Genomic DNA, 14,605 nt, shown 5'->3' with positions numbered 1-14,605 from the left:
CTGTGGCCACCACTGGTTCTGCCCCCTTCCTAACACACCTGAAGCCCCCACAGGACCAATTACTTCCCTCACCCCCACCCCAGTGCCAGCCAGGGTTTCCTCCCCGGGACAGTCCTGGGCCCAGACTCTCGGGAGAACTCAAGAGAAACTTCAATCCCAGCAAGCTTCATGAGAAAGCAACATGGCCTTTTTGGGACTGGAAGCCAGGAGACCAGGGATTAGAATCCAGGTGTCTTGTCAGTGGGGATGGGCCTCTAATCCAGTAATAATAATAATAATATTATTAATAATAATAATAACAATAATAATAGTATTTGCTAAACGCTTTCTATTGTCCAGGCACTTTTCTAAGCACTGGATTAGATATGACAGTTGTGTTGGATGCAGTCCCTGTACCACAGCGGGCTCACAGTCTTAATCCCCATTTTCCAGATGAGGGAACTGAGGCACAGCGAAGTTAACCGATTTGCCCCAGGTCACCCAGCAGCCAAGTGGCAGAGTTGGGATTAGAACCCAGATCCTTCTGACTCCCAGACGTGTGCTTTTTCCACTAGGCCATGCTGGTTCCATGGCCTCACATGCCTCCCTCGCCTTATTCCGCCCCGCCGAGTGGCCAAAGGCAAGACTTGAGGATTGACCTGAGAGCGTAACTAGAAATCTCCAGGCCCCAGGACATTGGTCGGACAAGATTAGGGACAGTGGTTGGTCGCTGAGATTATTAACTCCCTTAAGACTGTGAACTACGTGGGGGTGGGGCTCATATGTAAGCTTGTTGTGGGAAGGGAGTGTGTCCGTTTGTTTTTATATTATACTCCCCCAAACGCTTAGTACAGTGCTTCTGCACACAGTAAGCGTTCAATAAATATGATTGAATGAATGAATGAACTCTGTTGTACTGTACTCTCCCAAGTGTACACAGTAAGTGCTCAATAAATACCATTGATTGATTGATTGACTGATTGCTGAGCCCCCTTTCTGGTCCATCTGTGATGTTGCTGCTTCAGCAGCTGTAATGGTTCTGGGTCTGGGCTGAGCTGGGGGAAGTTTCTAGGTATTTTCCAGGGACCGGGCAGCGGGGGGCAGAGGAAAGAGAAGCAGGGGTTCGGTTGGAGTGAGAGTGAGAGAGGTCACTAGAGTCAGGGAGGCTCAAGGGAGAGGAACTGTAGGCCTGGAGACAGGGAAGTTAGAGGACCTGGGTTTTAATCCCGGGCCTGCCACTTTTCTGCTGTGTGACCCTGGGCAAGTCACTGACCTTCTCTGTGTCTCAGTTACCCATCAGTTACCTCATCTTTCCCCCAATTTGGAACGTGAGCCCTGTATTAGATAGGAACTGTGTCCGAACTGATTATCTTGTATCTACACCAGAGCTTGGAACAGGGCTTGATACATAGTAAACACTTAACAAATACCATTTAAAAAAACCAACATACAGTCCACGCTCAATCCTTAGTGGCTAGGTGTGCTCACTGGAACTTGAATATCCAAGAACCCTCTAATGGTCTCATTTCTTCTCCCACCAGCCCCGTTGGAGTCTTCCCCTTTCACAGGTGCGAAAATCAAGGCTGAGAGAGTAGTCATCCTTGTAATAGCAGCAGTAGTGGATGTATTAGTAGTAGATTTAGACTGTAAACTCGTTGTGGGTAGAGAATGTATCTGTTATTATATTGTACTCCCCAAAGAGCTTAGTACAGTGCTAGGCACACAGTAAGTGCTCAATAAATAAGATTGACTGGGTAGTAGTAGTTGTTGTAGTAGTAGTAGTAGTAGTAGTAGTAGTAGTAGTAGTAGTAGTAATAGTAGAAGAATTTAATGAGTGCCCACTTGCCATAGTGCACTGTACTAGGCATTTGGGAAGTATGAAATAAAGTTACACATTCCTGGCTCATAAGGAGCTTACTCCCTAGCTGGGGAGAGGGGGTAACTTGCCCAGAATCCCACAGGAGCAGTGCCAGGACTGAATCCTGAATTCCTGACTCCCGGTTGCACCCCATCTGGCCCCACTCGGCCCCACACCCTGGCTGGGCAGGGGGGCCAAAGCACGCTGGGGCTAGCATCCCTTCATTGTAACGGAACCTGATCCCAAGCCATAAGCAGGGAGCGAGCCCTCAAGCCGCTTGGAAAGCTTCCGTCCGTCCATCCGTCTGTCGGTCCAAGTTCACGCTTCTCTCAGAGCGAAGCCTGCCCCTGGTCCAGGAGGTGGATGGACGTTGGCTGGGGGAGACGGGTCTTGACTGGCCCAGAGTCGGGCCCACGGCCTCATTTTTCTCAACCCCAACTCCCCCTGTCCCCCAAATTCTGCAACATAGTAGCAGAGCATGCGGAGCACAGAGGGTGGAGTCAAGCTTTAGCTGGGATGGGTGGCCCCATCCAGGGAACATATCAATGTGGGAAAGGGGGATGCAGAAGACAGAGCTTGAGAAATAGTGTGGCCTAATGGGAAGAGCATAGGCCTGGAAGTCAGAGGACCTGAGTTCTTATTCTGGCTCTGTCAATTGCTTGCTGTGTGACCTTGGGCAGTTCCTTTCACTTTTCTGTTCCTCGGATCCCCTGTTCTCCCTCCTACTTAGACTGTGAGCCCCATGAGGGACAGGGACTGTATCCAAGCTAATTCACTTGTACCTATCCTAGCACTTAGAATGGTGTTTGACACACAGTAAGCGCTTAACAAATACCACAAACAAAGCTTTGAGCCTTCAGAGCTAGTCAATTGATCAATTCATGGTATTGACTTGCTGTGCACAGAATAGGCTCTCAAAAGATACAACTGATAGATCATTTGATTGATTGATTGATACTGAACATGGAGGCACTGTTCTGGGAAGCAGCGTGGCATAGTGGATAGAACGGGCCTGGGGGTCAGAAGGTCATGGGTTCTAATCCCAGCTCTGCCACTCATCTGCTGTGTGGCCTTAGGCAAGTCATTTGACTTCTCTGGGCCTCAGTTACCTCATCTGTAAAATGGGGATTAAGACTGTGAGCCCTATGCGGGACAGGGACTGTGTCTGACCCAATTTGCTTGTAGAGCAGTGCTTAGCACATAGTAAGCAATTAAATAATAGTAGTGAACAAATATTATTATTATTACCCATCCTGGAGTGCCAGGCTCCTGACAGATTTCCAGACCAGATCCCTTTAGATGATAAGCTCTCTATGGGCAGGGATCATGCTTACCAACTGTATTGTAATGTACATGTAATGTAGAGAATGTAGAGGAGCAGCGTGTCTCAATGGAAAGAGCACAGGCTTTGGAGTCAGAGGTTGTGGGTTCAAATCCCGGCTCCGCCAGTTGTCAGCTGTGTGACTTTGGGCAAGTCACTTCACTTCTCTGTGCCTCAGTTTCCTCATCTGTAAAATGGGGATTAAGACTGTGAGCCCCATGTGGGACAACCTTGATTACCTTGTATCCCCCCAGCACTTAGAACAGTGCTTGGCACATAGTAAGAGCTTAACAAATACCAACATTATTATTATTATTATTATTACTATCCCAAGCACTTAGTACAAGCACTGAATAAATAATGATGATTAATTGATTGATTGAGTGGTTGTGTGTTTTGCGTCTGGTGCACTCTCTCAAGGGTTTAGCCCAGTCCTGCACTCAAAGTAGGGCTTTAAAACTGTTCAGTCCATTTTTCTCCACTCCTCAAGAACCTCCATGGCTGCCCATTCATCTCCACATCAAACAGAAACTCCTTACCATTGGCTTGAAAAGCACTCAATCACCTTGCCCCCTCCTACCTCACCTCGCTACTCTCCTACTACAACTGAGCCCCATACTTGCTTCTCTAATGCCAATCTTCTCACTGCAACTAGTTCTTGTCTATCTCACCACCGACCCCTATCCCACTTCCTGCCTCTGGCCTGGGCACCCTCCCTCTTTATGTCCAACAGACGATCACTCTCCCCACCTTCAAACCCTTGTTAAAAGCACATCCCCCCAAGAGGCCTTCCCACATTAAGCCCTAATTTCCTCTACTCCCATTCCTTTCTGCATCTCCTTTGCATTTGGATTTACACACTTTATTGACCACTCCCTCAGCCCCACATCACTTATGTACATATCCATTATTTTTTTACTTTATTTACATTACATTACATTAATATCAATCTCCCCCTTTTGACCGTAATCTTGTTGTGGGCCGGGAAAGCCTTTATCAACTCTGTTCATTCATTCATTCAATCAATCATATATATTCAGCGCTTACTCTGTGCAGAGCACTGTACTAAGTGCTTGGGAGAGTACAATACAACAGTAAACAGACACATTCCCTTTCCACTACGAGTTTACAGTCTAGAGGGCGGGAGACAGACATCAATACAAATAAATAAATTACAGATATGTACATAAGTACTGTGGGCTGGGAGAGGGGAAGAACAAAGGGAGCAAGTCAGGGCAACCGGGAAGGGCATGGGTGAAGAGGAAACAGGGACTTAGTTCGGAAAGGCCTCTCCGAGAAGATGTGCCTTCAGTAAGGCTTTGAAGGCGGGGAGAGTCTGTCGGATTTGAGGAGAGAGGGTGTTCCAGGCCAGGGGCAGGAAGTGGGAAAGGGTTTGGCGGTGAGATAGAGGAGATCGATGCACAGTGAGAAGGTTAGCATTAGAGGAGCAAAGTGTATGGGCTGGTTTGCAGTAGGAGAGTAGCAAGGCGGGATGGGAGGGGGCAAGGTGATTGAGTCCTTTAAAGCCAATGGTGAAGAGGTTTTGTTTGATTCAGTGGTGGATGGGCAACCATTGGAATTTCTTGAGTGGGGAAGCGTGTCCTGAATGTTTTTGTAGAAAAATGATCTGAGCAGCAGAGTGAAGTATGGAGTCTGTTATATTAAACTCTCCCAAGCTCTTAGTACAGTGCTCTGAACAGTCAGCTCTCAATAAATACGATTGATTGATTGAAAAATAAGACTGATTGATACCTATTGCTTGATTGAGTGATTTATTGCTCTCTTGTCCCAGGGTGACTAGGATCTTGCTTCCTGAAAGTTGGGGCTCTTGCCTCTCCCCGGACTGGTCCTCCATCCAAAACCTACCAATCAAGGGCTCTGTTGTTCAATCCCGCCACTCCCCCGGCCCTGGTCTGGAGCAGACTACAGAATGGAGGACTGGACATTCTGGAGAGATGACCATGGTATGACCGGATCCCCACCAAGGCTCACTGCAAACCCCTCAGGCCTGAATCAGTTGCCTGATGGCCTCTTTGCAGAACTGTCCAGACCTGGGAATCAATCAATCAATCAATCGTATTTATTGAGAGCTTACTATGTGCAGAGCACTGTACTAAGCGCTTGGGAAGTACAAATTGGCAACACATAGAGACAGTCCCTACCCAACAGTGGGCTCACAGTCTAAAAGGGGGAGACAGAGAACAGAACCAAACATACCAACAAAATAAAATAAATAGGATTTATAAGATAAATAAATAAATAGAGTAATAAATATGTACAACCATATATACATATATACAGGTGCTGTGGGGAAGGGAAGGAGGTAAGATGGGGGGATGGAGAGGGGGACGAGGGGGAGAGGAAGGAAGGGGCTCAGTCTGGGAAGGCCTCCTGGAGGAGGTGAGCTCTCAGCAGGGCCTTGAAGGGAGGAAGAGAGCTAGCTTGGCGGAGGGGCAGAGGGAGGGCATTCCAGGCCCGGGGGATGACGTGGGCCGGGGGTCGACGGCGGGAGAGGCGAGAACGAGGTACAGTGAGGAGATTAGCGGTGGAGGAGCGGAGGTTGCGGGCTGGGCAGTAGAAGGAGAGAAGGGAGGTGAGGTAGGAGGGGGCGAGGTGATGGAGAGCCTTGAAGCCCAGGGTGAGGAGTTTCTGCCTGATGCGCAGATTGATTGGTAGCCACTGGGGAGTCAGGAGACCTGGGTTCTAATCCTGACTTTACCACTTGCCTGCTTTGTGACCTTGGGCATATCACTTGACTTCTCTGGACTTCAGTTTCCTCATCTGTAAAATGGGGATTTAATATCTCTTCTTCCTCCTACTTAGACCATGAGTCCTGTGTAGGATAAGGACTGTGTTTGATCTTATGGTATTGAATTTACCCCAGTGTTTAGCACATTATAAGGGCTGAATATCAGTTATTATTATCATTATTCCTATTAATAATGATCATCATAATATTAATTGCTCCTTTCTGCAGGGCAGGTGTCCAGGAAGGGGCTATTTTAAAAAAAATATTCGTTAAGCACTTACTATGTGCCAGGCACTGCACTAAGCACTGGGGTAACTACAAGCAAATCAGGTTGGACACAGTTCACATCCCACATGGGGTCTCACAGAATTCATGCCCATTTTACAGATGCGGTAACTGAGGCACAGAGAAGTTAACTGACTAGCCCAAGGTCACACAGCAGACAAGTGGCAGAGCTGGGATTAGAAGCCAGGTCCTTCTGACTCCCAGGACAATGCTCTATCCACTAGGCTGTACTGCTTTTCAGCGAGGCTATTCCACACAAACCACTTGTCCCCAGCCAGTGGGTGCTCTGAGGGCCAGGGCTGGCACATAGCTCCCCTCTTTTCCAGTACTTCCCTAGCCAGACCCACAGGGCACAAGCAGCTTGCCTGTGATCTGAGGAGCTCAGCTGTAGTTTGCTTTCACCTGGAGCTTGCCCAGAGACAAGCAAATCAGAAACAGGGCCAGGGCTGTTGGTGCTGCTTCCTGCTGCCTACCCACCACTGTGCAGTCTGAAGAGAGTGACCTTTGACCTCACCGAGCTGCTACGCACGAGCTAGGGAGGGCAGCCTTGCAAATAAGGAGAGCAGGTTATCAGCCCATTGGTATATTGCAGCAGCCTGTCCCCTACCGCTGACCCATGGAAGAACCCAGCCAGGTAGAAGAATTTGGCATTGACAGGGTACCCACATTGTGTCCGGCCCAGGACGCTGGGATGCTGGCGAAGGGAACCCAATTTTTCCCTCCCACTGAAACTGCCCGCACTCCACATGCTCTGAATAGGGACCGGGGCTTGGAAGGAAGGAGTTATGAATGGCAGGCTCCCAGAAGAAATGGGGCCAGGACACCTGGGCATGCTTTCCCGACCCTGGAGGGGAGAGTGTCTCTAAACATGTTCCTCCCCCACCCCCATAATCTCCCAAGCCCTGAGGGGGAGGTCTCTGGACATGTTCCTCCCCTACCCCAGCACTCTCCCAACCCTGGAGAGGGAGTGTCTCTAGACAGGTTCCCCCCAACCCACACACTCTCCCGAGCCCAGAGGAAGGGGTTTTTGGATGGGTTCCCCCCGGCCACTACACTCTCCCAAACCCAGGAGAAAGGGAGATTTCTGGATAGATTCCTCCCCACCCCAACACTCTCCCAACCCCAGAGAGGGGGTGTCTCTGGAGAGGTTTCCCCACACTCTCCCAAGCTCAGAGAAGTAGGGGGGGGTCTCTGAACAGGTTCCTCCCCACCCCCACACTTTCTCAACTCTAGAGGGAGGGGTCTCTAGACAAATTCCCCTCTCTCAAACCCAAAGGGGATGATCTCTGGACAGGTTCCCCCCTCCCTTACTCTCCCAACCCCGGGGCCGGGAGTTTTGAACAGGTCCCAGGACTTCAGACCAAGTTTCTGGCTTTGCAAGGAAGCGTGGCCGCGGGCGGGAAGTTGGCGATGTTGCTCTGCTGTATTTCGCTTGTGGAACTAAGACATCAGATGTGGAACTGAGACGGGGACGAAGGTTGGGTGAGAGTGTGGGAGAGGTGCGGGCAAGAGTGCGGGAGAGGGTGCGGGCGAGAGTGCCAGAGAGGCCTTGGCCAAGGGCGGTTCCTGGGGCCGGGAAGTTGGAGTGATTTGCCTCTGAGGGTGGGTGAGGCCTGCACCTTGCCCCGATTTGCCTGCCAGGTGCCAGGTGCCAGGGCCAGAGGCTGTTCTCACTTGGCACACGTCCTATCTCCCTTCCAGCATCGGGTTTTGGTGCCATATTGCAGTGGCCCCAGGGGCGGGGACAGTTACTGATTTCTGCCTGTTTGTTAAGCTGTTCCCTGCCCTCCCGTGCCCCCAACCTTTCTCTGTCCCAAGGCTCCCTCTCCTTCCCTCCTCCCCCAGGACCTCCATTTCCCTTCCTCCCACTCCCACCCCTTCTCCTTCCCCCATTTTCCTACAGGTCATCTTCACATCATTTAAAAATCTCCTCGAGAGTTGAACTCATCACCCTATTGACCACGGCTACGGGCCGCTGCTACCTGCTTTCTGCCCACGTCATTAGAAGAGCCAGCAGCAAACCTGACAAGAGCCGAAGGGAAAACTGACAGGAATAGGACCCCAACATGACTTCCCAGATTAGGGGGTCTCTCCCCAGTTCCTGCCGAGGGTCCCAGCATGCTGTAGCTGCTGGGCCCAACAGGGGTTGGTATTAAGAATCTTTGCAAGCATTAGAAGCAGCAAGGCCTAGTGGAAAGAACCCGGACCTGGGAGTCAGAGAACCAGGGTTCTAATCCTGGCTCTGTCAATTTCTTGCCATGTGACCTTGGGCAAGTAACTTCACTTCTCTGTGCCTCAATTCTCCTGTTCTTCCTGCTATTTGGAACTGTGTGCCCCATGCAGGACAGGGATTGGGTCCAACCTAATTGACTTTTATCTAGCCCAGCACTTAGAACAGTGTTCAGCACAGAGTAAGCACTTAACAAATACCATAAAACAAACACTTTGCCACATATTGCTCCCTTATTCAGTTGTAGACCTCCCTGCACCAGTGGGAGCACGGCTGCCTACAGGGGCAAGGGCATGTAGGTGGCACTGAGCAAACTGTCAACACCATCATCAATTCCTTTGGCTCCACTACACGCCTGCTTTGTGACCTTGTACAAGTCACTTAATTTCTGTGGGCCTCAGTTACCCCCTCTGTAAAATGGACATTAAGAGTGGAAGCCCCATGTCAGACACAGACTGTGTCCAACCTGATTAGCTTGTAACAGGGCTTAGAACGGTGCTTGACACATAGTAAGTGCCTAACAAATACCATCATTACTATGATGGGGAAGAAGGGTTGGCTCAGTGGAAAAAGCACGGACTTTGGATTCAGAGGTCATGGGTTCAAATCCCAGCTCCACCAATTGTCAGCTATGTGACTTTGGGCAAATCACCTAACTTCTCTGGGCCTTAGTTCCCTCATCTGTAAAATGGGGATTAAGACTGTGAGCCCCCTGTCGGACAACCTGATCACCTTGTAACCTCCCCAGCGCTTAGAACAGTGCTTTGCATATAGTAAGAGCTTAATAAATGCCATTGTTATTATTGTTATTATGACTATTTGCCCTGAAACTCAGGATTGAGGCTCCTCCAAGATTCCTGAAGAAATGCCAGGAATGCCAATGTAAATAGACCATGAGCCCTCCTACAGACAGGGACCATCTCTAACTCCCACCTATGTCATCTTTCCCGGTGCTTAGTACAGTGCTCCACACACAGTAAGCACTCAATAAATGTGGTTACTACTCTTACTAAATATTGTCTGTCTGTCTGTCTGTTTCTTCCATTTGACTGTAAGCTCCTTGAGGCCAGGAGTGTCTTGTCTCTGCTGAATTCTCCCAAGTGCTGAGGAAGGTGCTCTGCCTGCAGTAGGTACTCAATAAATACGATCGATCGATTAATTGCTTGAATAATTAGAAAGGGTAGGCCAGCCAAGCAGGGAAGCTGGAGTCCAATGTCAAGTCCTTCGTGAGAGAGATAATAACAGACCCTACATCCCCAGCCCAGTTCCTGCTGGCTTCACCACATGCTTGACCTCCTCCTCCTCCTTCTCCCCACTCTCCCCACCCCCCAGCCCACCCCTTCTCCCCACTCCCCCCTGCTTCTTCCTCTTCCGGGCCCTGTGTTCGCATGAGACGGCCTACCTGTGGGCGGGAACCCCTTCAGGCTCGGAGCCTGGGGATTGGGGGGGTGACGGGGGCGTGACTCAGGAGGGGAGCAGCAGCTGTGAGGAAACCGCAGAGAAAATAAAGTGTCTCCCCTCCTCCCCAATCCTCACCCTCCTCCCGCCAACCCCACCCTGGCCCACTGCCTCCCACCCCTGTCTCTCCCAGGGACTCCAAAGCAGAAGTTTCAGCCAGCTCCCTGACTCCCACCCCAACCAGCATGCCCCTCTGTGAGAGGAAGGAGTTAGTGAGAAAGGCTTGAGACAGAAAAGGCTCTGTCCAGAGCTTCCTAAACAACAAACGTCCCCAAAGAGGCCAGGCTGCAACGCCAAGGTGGGAGTCTGGGGACGACGGGAAGGTAGCAGATCACCCAAGCCCTCCCACCCACCCAGCAAGGAGGCTCAGGCGGGCGCAAATGCCCGCTCCCTTCCTGCTGGCTGAGGTTTCCGGGCCAGCCCTCCTCCAGGAAACACTATCTGTCCCCGGGGCTGCTTCCTGCTTCACGCCACCACCCATGGTGGGAGCTTTGTGTGTGTTTGTGTGTGTGTGTGTTGGGGGGGGAGGGTCACCTCCTTCTGTGTGCTGAGCTCAGCTGCAAGACGGCTGCCCGCCCATCACAGGGGAAGCTGCCATGGTGACTCTGGGCCAGTGCTATGGTTGGCCCCATGGCCGGTGCCGTGACTGGAGCTGAGGGGGATGAAGGGAGGGATGGAGCAAGGGAGGGAGGAGAATTTTACCTGCAGTTTTTGTGCCCACCCACCTCTACCTTATTTCTTGCCCAGATTAACCAGCCATAAATCACTGGCCACTAAGGGAAGTCAAGTCAGTGGGTGTGTGGGGAAAGGTAGGTTGTAGAGGCCTGGGAGTCAGTCAGTCAGTCAGTCAGTTGTATTGAGTGCTTACTGTGTGCAAAGCACTGTACTAAGCGGTTGGGAGAGCACACCATAACAGTATAACAGACCCATTCCCTGCCCACAATGAGCTCACAGTCTAGAGAGTGAGATTACAGTCTAGAGTCCATATTACAGAGTAGCCTCTTGGCCCCGGAGCACTGCTGGCTTCCTGCCCAATCCTGACACTCCCAAGTACAGGGGGGCCACTCCGAAGACCACACTTCAATCGATCGATTCAGCCGGAGTTACCGGGTCCCTACTAAGTGGGAACCCTTCTCAGGGTCGTACCTGGAGAGTTTCCAGTACTCTACCAGTCACGACTACAGGAGGGAGAGTCAAGCAGAGGCCTACCAATTCCATTCCTAGCTTGGGCAGTGGCTAGTGAGTGGAAGGCAATCTGCTACAAGTCAAGACTCACCTGTGCTGGGCAGCAGCGGCATGGCAGAGAGTCAAGGGCAGAGACTCATTTACTGCACTCAAGGAGACAGTGGTAAACCGCATCCGTATTTTTACCAAGAAAACTCTATGGATACACTACCAGAACATTTGCAGGTGGAAGTGGGGCGTGCTGGGAGAGATGCATATATGGCGTCGCTATGGGTTGGACGCGACTCAACAGCATCAGACAACAACAACTAAGTGGGAAACACTGTACTAAGCAATTGGGAGAGGACGGAGGAAGCAAGGCTCACATGTTCTGCCCTCTAGGAACTTTGCATCTAACTTGGGAGGGGACAGACAGAAGTCAATCACACTATGTGAGCAGGAGGCAGTGGAACAAGGATATTAGAGGGGTGTGAGAATGATCCAGATCAAATATTGGAATTGACAATTGAAATTACCTGGGTGCATGCATGCTGAGGATGGTAGTAAATTGCATCAGTGCCTAAAGGCAGCTGTGGGTTTGGGGACTGACTGGAGAAAGCTTCCTGAAGGAGGTGGAATTTGCAGACGGAGTGAACTGGGGGCTGGTAGATTTGGAGCGGAGACGGCATCAGTGAAAGGTTGGAGGCTAAGCGAGTCCAGAGCAGTGGACGGTAAGGTGAGGGTGGGAGTGTGCTGTAGCAGAGAAGCCTCAGGTCCTAGTGGATAGAGCACAGGCCCTGGGAGTCAGAAGGCACTGGGTATTAATCCCAACTCTACCATTTGTCGACCATGAGACCTTGGGTAAGTCACTTCACTCCTCTGTGCCTCAATTACCTCAGCTGTAAAATAGGGATTAAGACTGTGAGCCCCATGTGGGACAGGGATTGTATCCAGCCTGACTAGCCTGTATCTACCCCATTGCTTAAAACAGTGCCTCCTGGAATATAGTAAGCACTTTACAAATGCCATATAAAAAAAAAAGTGTGGGGGGAGTTTGGCAGAAAGCCAGAGAGTCCAGGATGCAGCCCACCAAGCTTCTCGTTTGGCTGGATCTGTGCCCCCTTGGGACACCAGCTCAGGTGGATTTCTGGGATCTGCATGGCAGCAGGGCAGGCAGGAGAGGCTCCCAGGTTTGCCTCCCCGTGGTGAGGCTTAGGGAGCCAAGAAGATGGTTCTGCTTCAGATCCTGAGTTGCCCCTGCCAGGGGTGGCCCAGCATCAGCAGCCCCAGGCAGGCTGGCTGGCAGGCAGGAGTCCATCTTGGCTGGGATGAAGCCCGACTGGCAGAGTGCGGGCCCTGTGGTGACTAACACAGGCCAGGTCTGACTCTCCCCACCTTCAAAGCCTTACTGAAGACACATCTCCTCCAAGAGACCTTCTTTGACTTTACCCTCCTTTCTTCTTCTCCTATGCCCTTCTGCGTCACCCTCCCTTTATTCATCCCACTTCCAACCCCACAGCATTTATCTTCATATCTGTAATTTTATTTATTTATACTAATGTGGGTCTCACCCTCTAGGCTGTAAGCCCTTTGAGAGCAGGGAATGTTTCTGTTCTATCTTTGTATTGTATTCTCCCAAGCACTTAGTTACAGTGCTTTGCAAACAGTAAGCACTCAATAAATACTATTGACTGACTGACCCACCAGGGGTCAGGCACCCAAAACCCAAAAAGTCCTGCCTTTTCCTCCCATCAGTCAATCACTCAATCGATCAGTGGTGTTAACTGATTTTTTACAGAGTACTTGGCACTGTACAAAGTGCTTGGGAGAATACAATACAATAAAGTTGGCAAACATGGTCTCTGCCCTCAAGGAGCTTACGTTTTTGCGACCAAACAAGCCAAGTGCTTGGATGGAGACGGGGCATCCCAAAGGCACATCCTGGGAGACAGCGAGTCAGAGAGAGACGATAAACGCCTCTGACTGGCCCAACACTGATCATCATGCCAGGTCCGAGCAAGCTGCCCCCTACCACCAATCTCACCCCACACACAAGTCGACCAATCTCACACTCAAATCCTACCAGCTCATGCACTGCCAGGGGCTTCCACCTCCTTGCGGGGCACCTGAAAACCCAGATCCGCCCCCCACCCCCACTCTGCAGAAAGAGAAGGGGTTTGGCCAGGTGAAAAGGGCATAGGCCTGGGAGTTCAGAGACATGGAATCTAATCCTCATTCTATCCCCTGTCTGCTCTGGGAACTTGGACAATTCACTTTGCTTCTCTGGGACTCAGTTTCCTCATCTATCATATGAGGATTCATTGCCTGTCCTTCCTCCCCTTTAAACTGGGAGTCCCTCGTGGGATGGGGATTGGGTCTGACCTGTTCATCTTGTATCTACCCCAGTGCATAGGCTAGTGCTTAGGACATAGTGAGCGCTTAACAAATAGCACGATTATTAAAGAGGGACATCTGAGGGGCTTGGATTTCACTAAAAATTGCCAGACAGTTCTGGTGCCTGCTCAACCCTGGCTAAGGGCTCCAATGCTCCTGCCTCTGCTTGTTTCTTCAGGAGAATGCCTCGGTCGCAGGCTTCAGTCCAGGCCCCAAGAGGACAGTTGGAATGGAGGAGGCAGACATCACACTGGAAACAGACGCATGGGACTCCATTGAACCTCTTCCTCTCCATTGAGGGATCCTCCACCATGGCACAACAGGAAGTCGAACAGCTGAAACCGGCCCAGTTTCCAGCCAAGAAGGCATCAGGGACCTGAGGGAGCCCAGAAACAGCTCCGGATTATCAGTAGAGGGGTGATGGAAAGCCATGGATTGGCTGGGAATGGGTGGAGGGTTGAGTCATCCATGGAGAGGGTGGTCATCGGCCTCTGCTTGGGACATCGGAGGACACTTATGTACAAGACTTATCTGGGGGACTTATCTGGGGGCTAGCACCCAACCTGAGGTCTGATCAATGATTGAGAAAGCACTAGGAGCTGGGGATCTTCCTTGTTCAAGAGCAGATTCACTCTGGAGATTAATAAAATGTTTCTCCAGCTGCTTCAGCTGTGGGCATAGAAGACCTGATGGGTTGTTGGGGACTGGAATCCTGGATGCTTTCTGCCTTCCTCTCTGTGCTAGGCTCAGAGAGAGAGAGAGACAGACTCAGAGAGAGAGAGAGAGAGAGAAGCAGCAGGCCTGAGAGGAAGGTGTTGGCCAGAGGTTTCTGGCCAGAGATTATTATAATAGCCAAGCCTCAAAGCCCTGAGTGAGTTCTATTGGACTTCCTTCCTCTCCCTGTTGGTGAACTCAGTGCTTTGGGGTGTACAGTAAACTCGGGGTCAGGGTGCCTGTGGTCGGGAGGAACAGGGCCATGGGAACCAATTCTAATCCCACCTTTGCCACTTGCTTGCTGTGTGACCTTTGGTGTGTCACTGAAGTTATCTGGGCCTCGGTTCCCTCATCTGCAAAATGGGAATTCAATACCTGTTCTCCCTTGTATTTAGACCTTGAGGCCCATGTGGGACCTGATGATGTTGTATCTACCCCGGCACTTTGTACAGT

At 50.8% G+C, this 14,605-nt stretch overlaps 1 non-coding gene and 1 pseudogene across 1 annotated transcript; both read left to right on the top strand.

The window, feature by feature from the left end:
• The window catches only part of LOC119949851, a 93,492-nt pseudogene extending 85,144 nt beyond the window's left edge, over positions 1-8,348 (top strand).
• A 2,660-nt stretch (positions 8,349-11,008) lies between these two features.
• On the top strand, positions 11,009-11,146 carry LOC119920204. The gene has a single exon (XR_005447963.1). It is a non-coding gene; the product is annotated as a small nucleolar RNA SNORA7 (small nucleolar RNA).
• Positions 11,147-14,605: the final 3,459 nt, after the last annotated feature.

Source organism: Tachyglossus aculeatus, chromosome X1 (genome assembly GCF_015852505.1).
Source record: "Tachyglossus aculeatus isolate mTacAcu1 chromosome X1, mTacAcu1.pri, whole genome shotgun sequence".
NCBI lineage: Eukaryota > Metazoa > Chordata > Mammalia > Monotremata > Tachyglossidae > Tachyglossus > Tachyglossus aculeatus.
Note: the sequence above shows the minus strand (reverse complement) of the source record. Positions and strands in the feature narration are given on the sequence as shown.